Source organism: Schistocerca gregaria, chromosome 11 (genome assembly GCF_023897955.1).
Source record: "Schistocerca gregaria isolate iqSchGreg1 chromosome 11, iqSchGreg1.2, whole genome shotgun sequence".
Lineage (NCBI taxonomy): Eukaryota > Metazoa > Arthropoda > Insecta > Orthoptera > Acrididae > Schistocerca > Schistocerca gregaria.
The window spans coordinates 139,130,527-139,148,065 of record NC_064930.1 but is presented as its reverse complement, the minus strand read 5'-3'; the positions used below and the strand labels follow the sequence as shown (position 1 = coordinate 139,148,065).

Below are 17,539 nucleotides of genomic sequence, written 5' to 3'. Positions count from 1 at the left end.
CGTGGGGCGTGAGGTCTCCACAGTACATCGATGTTGTCGCCAGTGGTCGGCGGAAGGTGCACGTGCCCGTCGACCTGGGACCGGACCGCAGCGACGCACGGATGCACGCCAAGACCGTAGGATCCTACGCAGTGCCGTAGGGGACCGCACCGCCACTTCCCAGCAAATTAGGGACACTGTTGCTCCTGGGGTATCGGCGAGAACCATTCGCAACCGTCTCCATCAAGCTGGGCTACGGTCCCGCACACCGTTAGGCCGTCTTCCGCTCACGCCCCAACATCGTGCAGCCCGCCTCCAGTGGTGTCGCGACAGGCGTGAATGGACGGACGAATGGAGACGTGTCGTCTTCAGCAATGAGAGTCGCTTCTGCCTCGGTGCCAATGATGGTCGTATGCGTGTTTGGCGCCGTGCAGGTGAGCGCCACAATCAGGACTGCATACGACCGAGGCACACAGGGCCAACACCCGGCATCATGGTGTGGGGAGCGATCTCCTACACTGGCCGTACACCTCTGGTGATCGTCGAGGGGACACTGAATAGTGCACGGTACATCCAAACCGTCATCGAACCCATCGTTCTACCATTCCTAGACCGGCAAGGGAACTTGCTGTTCCAAGAGGACAATGCACGTCCGCATGTATCCCGTGCCACCCAACGTGCTCTAGAAGGTGTAAGTCAACTACCCTGGCCAGCAAGATCTCCGAATCTGTCCCCATTGAGCATGTTTGGGACTGGATGAAGCGTCGTCTCACGCGGTCTGCACGTCCAGCACGAACGCTGGTCCAACTGAGGCGCCAGGTGGAAATGGCATGGCAAGCCGTTCCACAGGACTACATCCAGCATCTCTACGATCGTCTCCATGGGAGAATAGCAGCCTGCATTGCTGCGAAAGGTGGATATACACTGTACTAGTGCCGACATTGTGCATGCTCTGTTGCCTGTGTCTATGTGCCTGTGGTTCTGTCAGTGTGATCATGTGATGTATCTGACCCCAGGAATGTGTCAATAAAGTTTCCCCTTTCTGGGACAATGAATTCACGGTGTTCTCATTTCAATTTCCAGGAGTGTATAATCATTAACTGTTTGGCGGCTTCAATAAATTACGCCAAAGCCAATTAAGAATTTTAATGGGGGTGTTTCGCTTGCTGCTAGATTTCTTACCAGCACGCAGTGAGTGCTTCAGCCGTACTCTCGGTGTTATGAATGGTTCACACGGCATAAAAATGACCGGACGGAAATTGAGCCTCGTTCAGGCGCCGTTTGACGTCTACCGATGACGCTCGGGTCAGGAATGTCAACGAAATCGTGCCAATCAAAGATTGACTGTGCGAGATACTGCTGAAGAATGTAACGTTTCAGTTCGATCATGTCATGAAACCCTGGCTGAGCATCTTGGAATGCATTGTGTTGCCACCAAGTTCGTCTTATACCTCATGAGTAAAGACTAGAAAGACTTTTGCCTCGCAATCTACATGTACATCCATACCCCGCAAGCCACCTGATGGTATGTGGGGGAGGGTACCTTGAATACCTCTATCGGTTCTCCCTTCAATTCCAGTCTCGTATTGTTCGTGGAAAGAACGATTGTCGATATGCTTCTGTGTGGGCTCTAATCTCCGAGCTACTGAGCGTCTCTCCTGCAGAGTCTTCCACTGGAGTTTATATGTCATCTCCGTAACGCTTTCGCGGTTACTAAATGATCCTGTAACGAAGCGCGCTGCTCTCCGTTGGATCTTCTCTATCTCTTCTATCAACCCATTCTGGTACGGATCCCACACTGCTGAACAGTATTCGAGCAGTGGCCGAACAAGTGTACTGTAACCTACTTCCTTTGTTTTCGGATTGCATTTCCTTAGGATTCTTCCAATAAATCTGTCTGGCATCTGCTTAACCGATGATCAACTTTATATGATCAATCCATTTTAAGTCACTCCTAATGCGTCCTTCCTTAAGAGTTGCTGACCTCCTATATTGTAGCTAAATGATAAGGGATCTTTCTTTGTATGTTTTCGGAGCACATTACACTTGTCTACATTGAGATTGAATTGCCATTCCCTGCACCATGCGTCAATTGCCTGCAGATCCTCCTGCATTTCAGTACAATTTTCAATTCTTACAACCTCTCGATGCAGCACAGCATCATCTGCAAAAAAACCTCAGTGAACTTCCGAAGTCATCCACCAGGTCATTTATGTATACTGTAAATAGCAACGGTCCTAAGACACTCCCTGAAATCACTCTTACTTCGGAAGACTTCTCCCCATGAGAATGACATGCTGCGCTCTGTTATCTGGGAACTCTTCAATCCAATCACACAATTGGTCTGTTAGTCCATATGCTCTTACTTTGTTCACTCAACGACTGTGGGGAACTGTATCGAACGCCTTGCGGAAGTCAAGAAACACGGCATCTACCTGTGAACCCATGTCTATGGCCTTCTGAGTCTCGTGGACGAATAGCGCGAGCTGGGTTTCACACGACCGTCTTTTTCGAAACCCATGCTGATTTCTACAGAGTAGATTTCTAGTCTCCAGAAAAGTCATTATATAATACGTGTTCCAAAATTCTACAACTGATCGACGTTAGACATATATATATATATATATATATATATATATATATATATATATATATATATATATATATATATATATATAGTTCTGCACATCTGTTCGACCTCCCTTCTTGAAAACGGGGATGACCTGTGCCCTCTTCCAATCTATGAAGAGCTTTTCGATCGCGCAAATGAGAACAGATGTTCCTTAAGAGAATCATAACTCTTTTGGTTCAAATGGCTCTGAGTACTATGGAACTCAACATCTGAGGTCATCAGTCCCCTAGAACTACTTAAACCTAACTAACCTAAGGACATCACGCACATCCATATCCGAGGCAGGATTCGAACCTGCGACCGTAGCGGTCGCGCGGTTCCAGACTGGAGCGCCTAGAACCGTTCGGCCACAGCGGCCTGCCGTTGCAAGTACCCTCCTGTGTGCACCGTACGATGGCTTGCTGAGTGTGTATGTAGAAGCCGACATGGTCAACTGATAATTGCGCTGTTAGCGTCTGCTTAGTGCATGGCTTCTAACTTAGGCAATGCGCCAATGTCCCGGATTTCAATTAGGCGCCATTAACATCGTCAGACATCTGTGTTCCGAAGAGGCGCCTCTCTAATATTGCTACCAGGTGTGAGTAAACACCGTAACGACGTGACAATTGGTACTCGTTGCATGCCGTTTTTTAAGACATCATCTACATCTACATCTACATGATTACTCTGCAATTCACATGTAAGTGCTTGGCAGAGGGTTCATCGAACCACAATCATACTATCTCCTTACCATTCCACTCCCGAACAGCGCGCGGGAAAAAACAACACCTAAACCTTTCTGTTCGAGCTCTGATATCTGTTATTTTATTTTGATGATCGTTCCTACAAATGTAGATTGGGCTCAACAAAATATTTTCGCATTCGGAGGAGAAAGTTGGTGTCGAAATTTCGTAAATAGATCTCTCCGTGACGAAAAACTTATCTGCCACACTCTCTCCCCTATTACGTGATAATACAAAACGAGCTGCCCTTTTTTGCACCCTTTCGATGTCCTCCGTCAATCCCACCTGGTAAGGCTCTCACACCGCGCAGCAATATTCTAACAGAGGACGAACGAGTGTAGTGTAAGCTGTCTCTTTAGTGGACTCGTTGCATCTTCCAAATGTCCTGCCAATGAAACGCAACCTTTAGCTCGCCTTCCCCACAATATTATGTATGTGGTCTTTCCAACTGAAGTTGTTCGTAATTTTAACACCCAGGTACTTAGTTGAATTGACAGGCTTGAGAATTGTTCTATTTATCGAGTAATCGAATTCCAACGGATTTCTTTTGGAACTCGTGTGGATCACCTCAGTCTTTTCGTTACTTAGTGTCAACTGCCACCTGCCACACCATACAGCAATCTTTTCTAAATGGCTTTGCAGCTGATATGGTCTTCAGATGACCTTACTAGACGGTAAATTACAGCATCATCTGCGAACAACCTAAGAGAACTGCTCAGATTGTCACCCAGGTCATTTATATAGATCAGGAACAGCAGAGGTCCCAGGACGCTTGCCTGGGGAACACCTGATATCACTTCAGTTTTATTCGATGATTTTCCGTCTGTTACTACGAACTGCGACCTTCCTGACAGGAAATCACGAATTCAGTCGCGCAGCTGAGACGATACCCCACAGGTCTGCAGCTTGATTAGAAGTCGCTTGTGAGGAACGGTGTCAAAAGCTTTCCGGAAATCTAGAAGTACGGAATCAACTTGAGATCCCCTGTCGACAGCGGCCATTACTTGGTGCGAATAAAGAGCTAGCTGCGTTGCACAAGAGCGATGTTTTCTGAAGCCATGCTGATTACGTGTCAATAGATCGTTCCCTTCGAGGTGATTCATAATGTTTGAATACAGTATATGCCCCCAAACCCTACTGCAAACCGACGTCAATGATATAGGTCTGTAGTTCGATGGATTACTCCTACTACCCTTCTTAAACACTGGTGCGACCTGCGCAATTTTCTAATCTGTAGGTACAGATGTATCGGTGAGCGAGTGGTTGTATATGATTGCTAAGTAGGGAGCTATTGTATCAGCGTAATCTGAAAGGAACCTAATCGGTGTACAATCTGGACCTGAAGACATGGTCTCGTTTTACTGCAGAGAAGCTATGTATTCGGAAAGTACGCTATTGCACTATCGGGCGTTGGACATTTTGAACGGCGGCACTGCAAAATTACGAAAGTGTAGTGTCCATGCGGAAGTGAATCATTTGACTGACGGATGCCATAAAGTTTTAACTACCACCGCAAAATATGAAGTTACGTAATAATTATTGTTTTTGATTTTAGTTTGCGCTGCAGGAAGATGTCTCAAGTTCTGATCCACGGCGCTAGAGACGCCAAAACACAACGCCGCACGTCTTGTCCACGTTGCTGTTGTTGTTGCTCTTGTTGTGGTCTTCAGTCCTGTGACTGGTTTGATGCAGCTCTCCATGCTACTCTATCCTGTGCGAGCTTCTTCATTTCCCAGTACCTAGTGCAACCTACATCCTTCTGAATCTGCTTAGTGTATTCCTCTCTTGGTCTCCCTGCGGCGACGCGGTTCCTTCCGTCCCTTTACGACGGACCTGCACCCACCTGTGAACATTGTCTCAGAGCAGATCGTCAGTAGGCAAGCCGAGCGAAACCTACTCTACTTCGACGGGAACCAGGCTGCAATTAAAGTCACTAATCTACGTTTCGGGAGAAAGTTTTCACACTAAATGAAAGTTTGGAAATGTTGTCCTCAGTTAACATATTCTGAAACTAAGGTGAACAAGTATCACTGCCAAGCCCGTGCTAGTTTTAACACAGTCACTCACAATCGCTTTCACGTACGTCAGCAAGTTTATGGCGTTGCGTTTCCCGAAAACGTAATAGCTACAAAAATACTGATTGTTTTTGATTGATAATGCCCGCCAAATATTAAGTCTGTCGGTACCAAATGCAGTCACAGTTTTTTAGCCACCGACCTGCTCAATACGCCACGCGGAATAAATGTCTTTTCTCGTCACAAAAGTCACTTAAAAATTCCGAAATATGTACACACACATCGGAGTAATTATGCCGTCACTTTACCACACTTTTGATGTATGAAACTCTGCTAGATCGGGCACCTTATCGTTTCCATCGGAACTACTACTACACACGTCCGATCTGTTTCATGGCTAGGCTCCGACTCTTTATCTAGAATACTCTGTCTTCTTCTACCAGCAGAGAAAGACGCGCGAAGAATATTGCTCTACCAATGGTCAGTTCACTCGACAGCCAATAGCAAAACAACATTCTCCCACGTCAATCCGCGCTTTTCATCAATAACCAATCGCAAAATAGTAAACCTAACGACTGCACTTTTTACTGACGTAATTATCTAATATGTCGAAGTTTTGCTTATGCATAACGTTATTTACTATTGTTATTTATACCTGAATTAACTTTCCGTTTACCATAAACTTACTTTACAAATCTATTCTACAAATATCCAGCCGGCCGCTGTGGTCGAGCGGTTCTAGGCACTTCAGTCCGTAACCACGCGGCTGCTATGGTCGCAGGTTCGAATCCTGTCTCAGGCATGGATGTGTGTGATGTCCTTAGGTTAGTTAGGTTTAATTAGTTCTAAGTCTAGGGGACTGATGATCTCAGATGTTAAGTCCCATAGTGCTTAGAGCCATCTGAACCATCTACAAATATCCCCTTTGTTCATATCGATACTTCTTCGAAATGTGCCCACACTAAATCCTACTACACAACTCGTTAAACAATTATCTTCATATTAACCTTAAACCACACTCACGCATCATTCATACTGCTAAAACACATTTATAACATTTTACATAGACAAAAAGACGTAATAACACTTGATGAAAATACTAGAACAGTTTATGAAAAACATTTTATTACTTTAGTGCACTCTAGTGGGCACAATCGAAACTAAATCACAGTCCCCAGTTCAGTAGTGTCCTCTATCTGCTGACACATAAACTACGTGAGCGTCCAGTCTTGCGTCACCATCTGTCACTATCCACCTCTGAGACACATCTCCCACTTAATCGCCTCTGAGGCAGGATCGGGATACAGCGCTACGCCTCATCATTTTTACCCTCCACACTTCCCTCCAGCACTAAATTGGTGACTCCTTGATACCCCAGAACGTATTCTATCAACTGATCTCTTTTTTCTAGTCAAATTGTGCCGCAAATTCATCTTCTCCTCAATTCTGTTCAGTACCTCCTCGTCAGTTACGTGATCTATCCATCTAATCTTTACCACTGTCATGTAGCACCACATTTAAAAAGCTTCCATTCTCCTCCTGTCTAGATTCTTTCACTGCCATACACGGCTACACTCCATACTATTTTTTTCAGAATGGCCTTCCTGACACTCAAATCTATATTCAATGTTAACAAATTTCTCTTCTTCAGAAACGCTTTTCTCGCCATTGCGTCATCATTTTATATCCTCTGTACTTCCACTATCATCAGTTTTCTTGGCAAATAGCAAATCTCACCCACTACTTTCTCTCATTTCCTAATCTAATCCATCAGCATCGCCTGATATAACTCGATTAGATTCCATTATGCTCGTTTTGGTTTTGTTTCATTCATCTTATAGCCTCCTTTCAGCTGCTGTTCCATGTCCTTTGCTCTCTGTGAGAGAGTGACAATGTAATCGGTGAACCTCAAAGTACAATATGTGATCAAAAGTATCCGGACACCTGGCTGAAAATGACTTTTGCTACCTCGTCACGTGTCCACAACGCTACCAGGTGGCATCCAACATCGCGGTGGATGTGGTCAGTGTTTCGTTTCGTCAGTGTATATCGTTTAAGAGTTATTCGTTCAAGAATTGGTAACACAGATAGCAAACTATAAATCAACCCTTCGGTTTTTGGCCACTGCTGATTCAGACAGGCGTTTGACGCATCTCTTTCACACTTTGAGCAACATACCTATGATATAAAGCTGTCTTTAATGTTGTAAGTAAAATGCAACATATTAGTGAGGACTCTTGCGTCCATTACATTACGAACAAGGCAGCTCTCACTAAAATGTTGTGCTCGTAATATTATGGACATGGAATTGCTAGCAACATTGAAGAAAAATTAATATTACTCTGCTGGCTGGTGTGGCCGTGCGTTTCTAGGCGCTTCAGTCTGGAGCCCCGTGACCTTATGGTCGCAGGTTCGAATCCTACCTCGGGCATGGATGTATGTGATGTCCTTAGGTTAGTTAGGTGTAAGTAGTTCGAGGTCTAGGGGACTGATGACCACAGATGTTATGTCCCATAGTGCTCAGAGCCATTTGAACCAACATTACTCACATGGCACGCAGAGTGTGAAAGCGTAGGTCGTTTCCTTATAAATATGCCTCTTAGTAACAGGAATTTGCAACGCTTTCATGGAAGAACTGAAGGGATATGTTAGAGTACTTTGAAGTTACTGTAAGACGTTTATGTTAATATTTTGTTGTACAGTTTGTCCCACTCAAACCTCCCTGATTTCAAAGTCCCAGGAGAAAAGAACCACATTAGATTCGAAACGAAACATACACCACATTGTAGAGCAGCTGAGAGAATCTATTTATTCATCATCAATACACCTCTACATGTGAACCACTTGCAGCACGCAGAATATCGAGTCTATATTCAATGTCTTACCGAGTTCTTTGTAACATTTCCTCTGTTATTGTTGCAGTCGCATTAGTGATACGATGTCGCAACGTAGATGATGGCCCACTTTGGTCCTTCGCGAATCCCCACAGGAACAAACCAAGCGGCGTAATGTCGGGTGAATGTGGTGGCCAGCCAGTGGGTCCTCCACGTCCGATCCAACGATTGGGAGATTTCCTATCCAGCAACTTGCGAACACCAGTTGACCAATGCGGCGGGACTCCATCTTGTTGAAAAATGATGTTGCGTTGCAAGTCTTGTATCTGAGGGTACACAAACTGCTCCAACATGTCCAGATACACTGATCCATTCACTGTTTGTTCAGCAAAGAAGAACGGTCCAACAAACCTGTCGTGCATTAGCCTGCTCAAAAAGATTGTTCAAATGGCTCTGAGCACTATGGGACTTAACTTCTGAGGTCATCAGTCCTCTAGAACTTAGAACTACTCAAACCTAACTAACCTAAGGACATCACACACATCCATGCCCAAGGCAGGATTCTAACCTGCGACAGTAGGAGCAGCGCGGTTTAGTGCTATCCCGAACATGTTCAATGACAACGTGAGGATTTTGCGAACCACAAACCCGAACATTTTGCCTATTAGCCCTTCCTGATAGATGAAAGGTTGCCTAATCTGAGAACAATCCGCAGCTCGTGGTCGTGCGGTAGCGTTCTCGTTTCCCGCGCCCGGGTTCCCGGGTTCGATTCCCTGCGTGGTCAGGGATTTTCTCTGCCTCGTGATGACTGGGTGTTGTGTGATGTCCTTAGGTTAGTTAGGTTTAAGTAGTTCTAACTTATAGGGGGCTGATGACCATAGATGTTAAGTCCCATAGTGCCCAGAGCCATTTGAACCATTTTCATCTGAGAATAAACATGTTTCCAGGAAGCTGGCATCCACATCAATACACTGCACCATATCCGCAGCAAATTGTTGTTGGCGTGGTTTGTCGTTCGGCAACAGATGTTGCAGAATTTGCACTTTGCAAGCACACACAGGAAGACGCTGCTGAACTACAAGACGCATTGGTGATCGAGGTACATCAAGTTGCTTGCATGCTTAGATGCAACCACACATATGAAGACGCTGCTGAACTACAAGATGCATTGGTGATCGAGGTACATCAAGTTGCTTGCATGCTTAGATGCAACCACACATATGAAGACGCTGCTGAACTACAAGATGCAATGGTGATCCAGGTACATCAAGTTGCTTGCATGCTTAGATGCAACCACACATATGAAGACGCTGCTGAACTACAAGATGCAATGGTGATCCAGGTACATCAAGTTGCGTAGATGCAAGCACACATAGGAAGACACTGCTGAACTACAAGATGCAATGGTGATCGAGGTACATAAAGTTGCTTAGATGCTTAGATGCAAGCACACGTAGGAAGACGCTGCTGAACTACAATATGCAATGGTGATCGAGGTACATCTAGTTGCTTAGATGTTTAGATGCAAGCACATATAGGAAGACGCTGCTGAACTACAAGATGCAATGGTGATGGAGGTACATCAAGTTGCTTTGATGCAAGCACACATAGGAAGACGCTGCTGAACTACAATATGCAATGGTGATTGAGGTACATCTAGTTGCTTAGATGCTTAGATGGAAGCACACGTAGGAAGACGCTACTGAACTACAATATGCAATGGTGATCGAGGCACATAAAGTTGCTTAGATGCTTAGATGCAAGCACACGTAGGAAGATGCTGCTGAACTACTATATGCAGTGGTGATCGAGGTACATCTAGTTGCTTAGATGCAAGCACACATAGGAACCCGCTGCTGAACTACAAGATGCAATGGTGATCGAGGTACATCAAGTTGCGTAGATGCAAGCACACATAGGAAGACGCTGCTGAACTACAATATGCAATGGTGATCGAGGTACATCAAGTTGCTTAGATGCTTAGATGCAAGCACACATAGGAAGACGCTGCTGAACTACAAGATGCAATGGTGATGGAGGTACATCAAGTTGCTTAGATGCAAGCACACATAGGAAGACGCTGCTGAACTACAATATGCAATGGTGATTGAGGTACATCTAGTTGCTTAGATGCTTAGATGGAAGCACACGTAGGAAGACGCTACTGAACTACAATATGCAATGGTGATCAAGGCACATAAAGTTGCTTAGATGCTTAGATGCAAGCACACGTAGGAAGATGCTGCTGAACTACTATATGCAATGGTGATCGAGGTACATCTAGTTGCTTAGATGCAAGCACATATAGGAAGACGCTGCTGAACTACAAGACGCAATGGTGATCGAGGTACATCAAGTTGCTTAGATGCAAGCACACATAGGAAGACGCTGCTGAACTACAAGATGCAATGGTGATCGAGGTACATCAAGTTGCTTAGATGCAAGCACATGTAGGAAGATGCTGCTGAACTACAATATGCAATGGTGATCGAGTTACATCTAGTTGCTTAAATGCTTAGATGCAAGCACACGTAGGAAGACGCTGCTGAACTACAATATGCAATGGTGATCGTGGTACATCTAGTTGCTTAGATGCTTAGATGCTAGCACATATAGGAAGACGCTGCTGAACTACAAGACGCAATGGTGATCGAGGTACATCAAGTTGCTTAGATGCAAGCACACATAGGAACACGCTGCTGAACTACAAGATGCAATGGTGATCGAGGTACATCTAGTTGCTTAGATGCTTAGATGCAAGCACACATAGGAAGACGCTGCTGAACTACAAGATGCAATGGTGATCGAGGTACATCAAGTTGCTTAGATGCTTAGATGCAAGCACACATAGGAAGACGTCGCTGAACTACAAGACGCAATGGTGATCGAGGTACACCAAGTTTTTTAGATGCAAGCACACATAGGAAGACGCTGCTGAACTACAAGATGCACCGCTGATCGAGGTACATCAAGTTGCTTAGATGCTTAGATGCAAGCACACATAGGAAGACGCTGCTGAACTACAAGATGCAATGGTGATCGAGGTACATCAAGTTGCTTAGATGCAAGCACACGTAGGAAGACGATACTGAACTACAATATGCAATGGTGATCGAGGTACATAAAGTTGCTTAGATGCTTAGATGCAAGCACACGTAGGAAGACGCTGCTGAACTACTATATGCAATGGTGATTGAGGTACATCTAGTTGCTTAGATGCTTAGATGCAAGCACATATAGGAAGACGCTGCTGAACTACAAGACGCAATGTTGATCGAGGTACATCAAGTTGCTTAGATGCAAGCACACATAGGAAGACGCTGCTGAACTACAAGATGCAATGGTGATCGAGGTACATCAAGTTGCTTAGATGCAAGCACACATAGGAAGACGCTGCTGAACTACAAGATGCAATGGTGATCGAGGTACATCAAGTTGCTTAGATGCAAGCACATGTAGGAAGACGCTGCTGATCTACAATATGCAATGGTGATCGAGGTACATCAAGTTGCTTAGATGCTTAGATGCAAGCACACGTAGGAAGACGCTGCTGAACTACAATATGCAATGGTGATCGAGTTACATCTAGTTGCCTAGATGCTTAGATGCAAGCACACGTAGGAAGATGCTGCTGAACTACAATATGCAATGGTGATCGAGGTACATCTAGTTGCTTAGATGCTTAGATGCAAGCACATATAGGAAGACGCTGGTGTACTACAAGACGCAATGGTGATCGAGGTACATCAAGTTGCTTAGATGCAAGCACACATAGTGAGACGCTGCTGAACTACAAGACGCAATGGTGTTCGAGCTACATCAAGTTGCTTAGATGCTTGACGGATTGACTTGCGTGGGTTTCTGAGAAACGTTTGTCTGATGTCCTCCACTGCCTCAATGTTTCAGAACACTTGCTGTTGCCAGAAACGTCCTATACCATTGCTTAATTGTCTTCAAATCAGGTGGATCACATTCAAACACACGACGGTAATTTCTTTCCACAGTAATCGGCGATTTTGTTTCTGCAAACCAAACTACTGTTTGCGCGCGCTGCTGTGAAGTCGCCATTTTCACATCATGCGACCGTGCTGGACTCTGGCGATGATATTTGGCACTTGTGACGCGGAAATATAAATTCTTTGAGATGCTCTACAATGTGGTGCAGTTTTGATTGTCGTACCTACTGTGGTGTTTCTCTCCTGGGTCCTTGAAGTCAGGGAGGTTTGGGTGGGACATCCTGTAGTTTGTCAATACAGTACAGTGACAGGACTGGTAGTTTCACAAACGCGTTACGTCTAAGGCCAGAGCTGGCACATTTCTGATCATGAACTCAAAAACACATCTGATGAAACATCGAAAAAGTCGTAAGAAGTTGTATGGAATAAAATTATGGTTCACCACTTCAGATATTCTACTATGACGGTACCAGCAAGTGTGTCGTTCTTCATATTCTCGTCTTTGTATAAGGAGCGATCAAAAAGTTCTGTTTGAGAGCTGTACAGTCCAGAATTGAGCTGCCAGTCAGGCAATGATGTCATCGATGTACCTGGTTGAAGATGCATCTTTCGTTAAAGCGCGGTCTCCTGCTGCATGGAGAAGTCGATAACTGTACAATCTCCTCCGACAGGTACCAACGACCTTTCAGGACCTTTTTTTAAGGGACTCATGGCTTGATAATTGCATGGGAAGAGATCAGGACAATAGGACAGTTGCTTGAGAATCTTGCAATTGAGCGTATTGGGCGAGGGTGACCTCTCAGATCGACCAGCACCATATGTCGAATATCGACTCACACGGAACTTGGCGCACCATTCCACACTGGCGGTTTCCAACGCACTTGCTGCCCCCTTACACATTTTTCATTCTCCAATAGATGCCAACTAGCATTTGTCCTTTGGCAACCAAGAAAAGTAAGTTCAGATGCATTTGGTATGGCATTTCCACATTTACTGCACACACATCAGACAGACATAAATGCACCACTAATCCCCAACCTGCATGTCGGTGCTTATATACCCGTATCGGAGTCTCAGTGCGCAGCATATACGCTGCAGCAACGGCTTCAAACAGAAACTTTTTGGTCGCCCCGTATTTTATTGTTTTATAAGTTTCATAGTTATGGTCATAGGTGTACACATCACATATATGGAATTCGTGGTTATGCGTTCGCTCACTTCTGCATTCCTGCAGACATCAAACAAATAGAATGCGTCTATGTGCACAGGGAAAGAGGGAGATATGGCCCAGCCATATGAAGTACCCTGCATTCACAGTAAAAGACACAGGACACACCTCAGGAGTAAGTTGGCAAGAGCCTGTTCCGTCAGCAATATTGTCAGTATTGCAGCCCCAATGCAGCAATGTTGACGGTGAAGGCTGCCGGTCTTGCTTACGAGATGAAGACAGGGCTCACCATCTGCAGCATCGTCGACAGAACCGACTGCGGACCTTTGGTGCAGAGCCGGGTGGAGGGTCTGAATCAGAGGCTCAGACGGTTTTGCGACCGTGTTGGCTGCAGATTCCTTGACTTGCGCCATAGGGTGGTGGGGTTTCGGATTCCGCTGAATAGGTCAGGAGTTCACTACACTCAGCTGGCGGCTACACGGGTAGCGGAGGCTGTGTGGCGTGGACTGGGCGGTTTTTTAGGTTAGAAGGCCCCGGGAAAGTACGGGGTGGGCTGCAATGTCCAAGGGTGCATGGCAAATACAGGACGTGCTTGGATCAAGGAACAGTCGGAATTATAGTTGTAAATTGTTGTAGTTGTGCTGGAAAGGCCCTGAGCTTCAAGCGCTAATAGAAAGCACAGAAGCTGATATCGTTATAGGTACAGAAAGCTGGCTAAAGCCTGAAATAAGTTCTGCAGAAATTTTTACGTAGTCTCAGACGGTGTTCAGGAAAGATAGATTAGGCAGCATTGGTGGTGGAGTGTTTGTGTGTGTCAGTAGTAGTTTATCTTGTAGTGAAGTCGAAGTAGATACTCCATGCGAATTGGTATGGGTGGAGGTTATACTTAACAGTCGAATAATTGGCTACTTCTACCGACCCCCAGACTCCGATGATACAGTTGCGGAACAGTTCAGAGAAAGTTTGAGTCTCGTAGCAAGTAAATACCCCACTCATACGGTTATAGTTGGTGGGGACTTCAACCTCCCCTCGATATGTTGGCAAAAATACTTGTTCAAAACCGGTGGTAGGCAGAAAACGTCTTCCGAGATTGTCCTAAATGCTTTCTCCAAAAATTATTTCGAGCAGTTAGTCCACGAACCCACGCGAATTGTAAATGGTTGCGAAAACACACTTGACCTCTTAGCCACAAACAATCCAGAGCTGATAGAGAGCATCATGACTGATACAGGGATTAGTGATCACACGGTCGTTGTAGCTAGGCTCAATACCGTTTCTTCCAAATCCATCAGAAAGAAACGCATAATAATTTTATTTAAAAAAAGCGGATAAAGTGTCACTATAAGCCTTCCTAAAAGACAATCTCCGTTCCTTCCGAACTGACTATGCAAATGTAGACGAGATGTGGCTCAAATTCAAAGATATAGTAGCAACTGCTATTGAGAGATTCATACCTCATAAATTGGTAAGAGATGGAACGGATCCCCTGTGGTACACAAAAAAGGTCCTAACGCTGTTGCAGAGGCAACGGAAAAAGCATGTGAAGTTCAGAACAACGCGAAATCCCGAAGATTGGCTAAAATTTACAGACGCGCGAAATTTGGCACGGACTTCGATGCGAGATGCCTTTAATAGGTTCCACAACGAAACATTGTCTCGAAATTTGGTAGAAAATCCGAAGAAATGCTGGTCGTATGTAAAGTACACAAGCGGCAAGACGCAGTCAATACCTTCGCTGCGCAGTGCCGATGGTACTGTTACCGACGGCTGTGCCGCTAAAGCGGAGTTATTGAACGCAGTTTTCCGAAATTCCTTCACCAGGAAATACGAATGGAATATTCCAGAATTTGAAACACGAACATCTGCTAGCATCAGTTTCTTAGAAGTAGATACCTTAGGGGTTGCGAAGCAACTCAAATCGCTTGATACGGGCAAGTCTTCAGGCCCAGATTGTATACCGATTAGGTTCCTTTCTGATTACGCTGATACAATAGCTCCCTACTTAGCACACATATACAACCGCTCGCTCACCGATAGATCTGTACCTACAGATTGGAAAATTGCGCAGGTCGCACCAGTGTTTAAGAAGGGTAGTAGGGGTAATCCATCGAACTACAGACCTATATCATTGACGTCGGTTTGCAGTAGGGTTCTGGAGCATATACTGTATTCAGACATTATGAATCACCTCGAAGGGAACGATCTATTGACACGTAATCAGCATGGCTTCAGAAAACATCGCTCTTGTGCAATGCAGCTAGCTCTTTATTCGCACGAAGTAATGGCTGCTATCTACAGGGGATCTCAAGTTGATTCCGTATTTCTAGATTTCCGGAAAGCTTTTGACACCGTTCCTCACAAGCGACTTCTAATCAAGCTGCGGGCGTATGGGGTATCGTCTCAGTTGTGCGACTGGATTCATGATTTCCTGTCGGGAAGGTCACAGTTCGTAGTAATAGACGGCAAATCATCGAGTAAAACTGAAGTGATATCAGATGTTGCCCAGGGAAGCGTCCTGGGACCTCTGCTGTTCCTGATCTATATAAATGACCTGGGTGACAATCTGAGCAGTTCTCTTAGGCTGTTCGCAGATGATGCTGTAATTTACCGTCTAGTAAGGTCATCGGAAGACCAGTATCAGTTGCAAAGCGATTTAGAAATATTGCTGCATGGTGTGGCAGGTGGCAGTTGACGCTAAATAACGAAAAGTGTGAGGCGGTCCACACGAGTTCCAAAAGAAATCCGTTGGAATTCGATTACTCGATAAATAGTACAATTCTCAAGGCTATCAATGCAACTAAGTACCTCAGTGTTAAAATTACGAACAACTTCAGTTGGAAAGACCACATAGATAATATTGTGGGGAAGGCGAGCCAAAGGTTGCGTTTCATTGGCAGGACACATGGAAGATGCAACAAGTCCACTAAAGAGACAGCTTACACTACACTCGTTCGTCCTCTGTTAGAATATTGCTGCACGGTGTGGGATCCTTACCAGGTTGGATTGATGGAGGACATCGAAAGGGTGCAAAAAAGGGCAGCTCGTTTTGTATTATCACGTAATAGGGGAGAGAGTGTGGCAGATATGATACGCGAATTGGGATAGAAGTCATTACAGCAAGGACTTGTTCGTCGCGGCGAGATCTTTTTACGAAATTTCAGTCACCAACCTTCTCTTCCGAATGCGAAAATATTTTGTTGAGCCCAACGTACATAGGTAGGAATGATCATCAAAATAAAATAAGAGAAATCAGAGCTCGAACAGAAAGGTTTAGGTGTTCGTTTTTCCCGCTCGCTGTTAGGGAGTGGAATAGTAGAGAGATAGTATGATTGTGGTTCGATGAACCGTCTGCCAAGCACTTAAATGTGAATTGCAGAGTAGTCATGTAGATGTAGATGTAGACATGTAGATGTAACAGCACTGCGGTCACATAATGCTGTAAAACATGGCCCATGTAAACGCTTTTCGAGGTGTGTGACTTGGTGCCATGTCAATACGCATGCTACGTACACTATGCGATCAGAAGTATCTGGACACCACCCAAAACATAAGATTTTCATATTAGGTGCATTGTGCTGCCACCTACTGCCGGGTACTCCATATCAGCGACGTCAGTAGTCATTGGACATCGTGAGAGAGCAGAATGGGGCACTCCGCGGAAGTCACCTACTTTGAACGTGGTCAGGTGATTGGGTGACACTTGTGTCATACGTCTCTACGCGAGATTTCCACGCTCCTAAACATCCCTAAGTCCACTCTTCCCGAAATGATAGTGAAGTGGAAACTTAAAGGGACACGTACAGCATAAAAGCGTACAGGCCAACCTCGTCTGTTGACTGGCAGAGACTGCAGACGGTTGAAGAGGGTCCTAATGTGTATTAGGCACACATCTATCCAGACTATCACATAGGAATTCGAACTGCATCAGGATCCACTGCAAGTACTTTGACACATAGGCGGGAGGTGAGAAAACTTCGATCTCGTGGTCGAATGGCTGTAAATGCCAAACGGCACCTCGCTTGGTGTAAGGAGCATAAACACTGGACAGTTGAACAGCGGAAAAAGGTTGTGTGGAGTGGGGAATCACGGTACACAATGTGGCGATCCGATGGCAGGGTGTGGGTATGGCGAATGCCCGGTTGACGTCATCTGCCAGTGTGTGTAGCGCCAACAGTAAAATTCGGAGGCCCTGGTGTTATGGTGTGGTCGTGTTTTTCATGGAGGGGGCTAGCA

At 45.2% G+C, this 17,539-nt stretch overlaps 1 protein-coding gene across 2 annotated transcripts in view; it reads left to right on the top strand.

Annotated features, from left to right (window-relative positions):
* The window catches only part of LOC126295251 (sodium/potassium/calcium exchanger 3), a 564,758-nt gene that overhangs the window by 448,989 nt on the left and 98,230 nt on the right, over window positions 1-17,539 (top strand). The window lies entirely within an intron of this gene.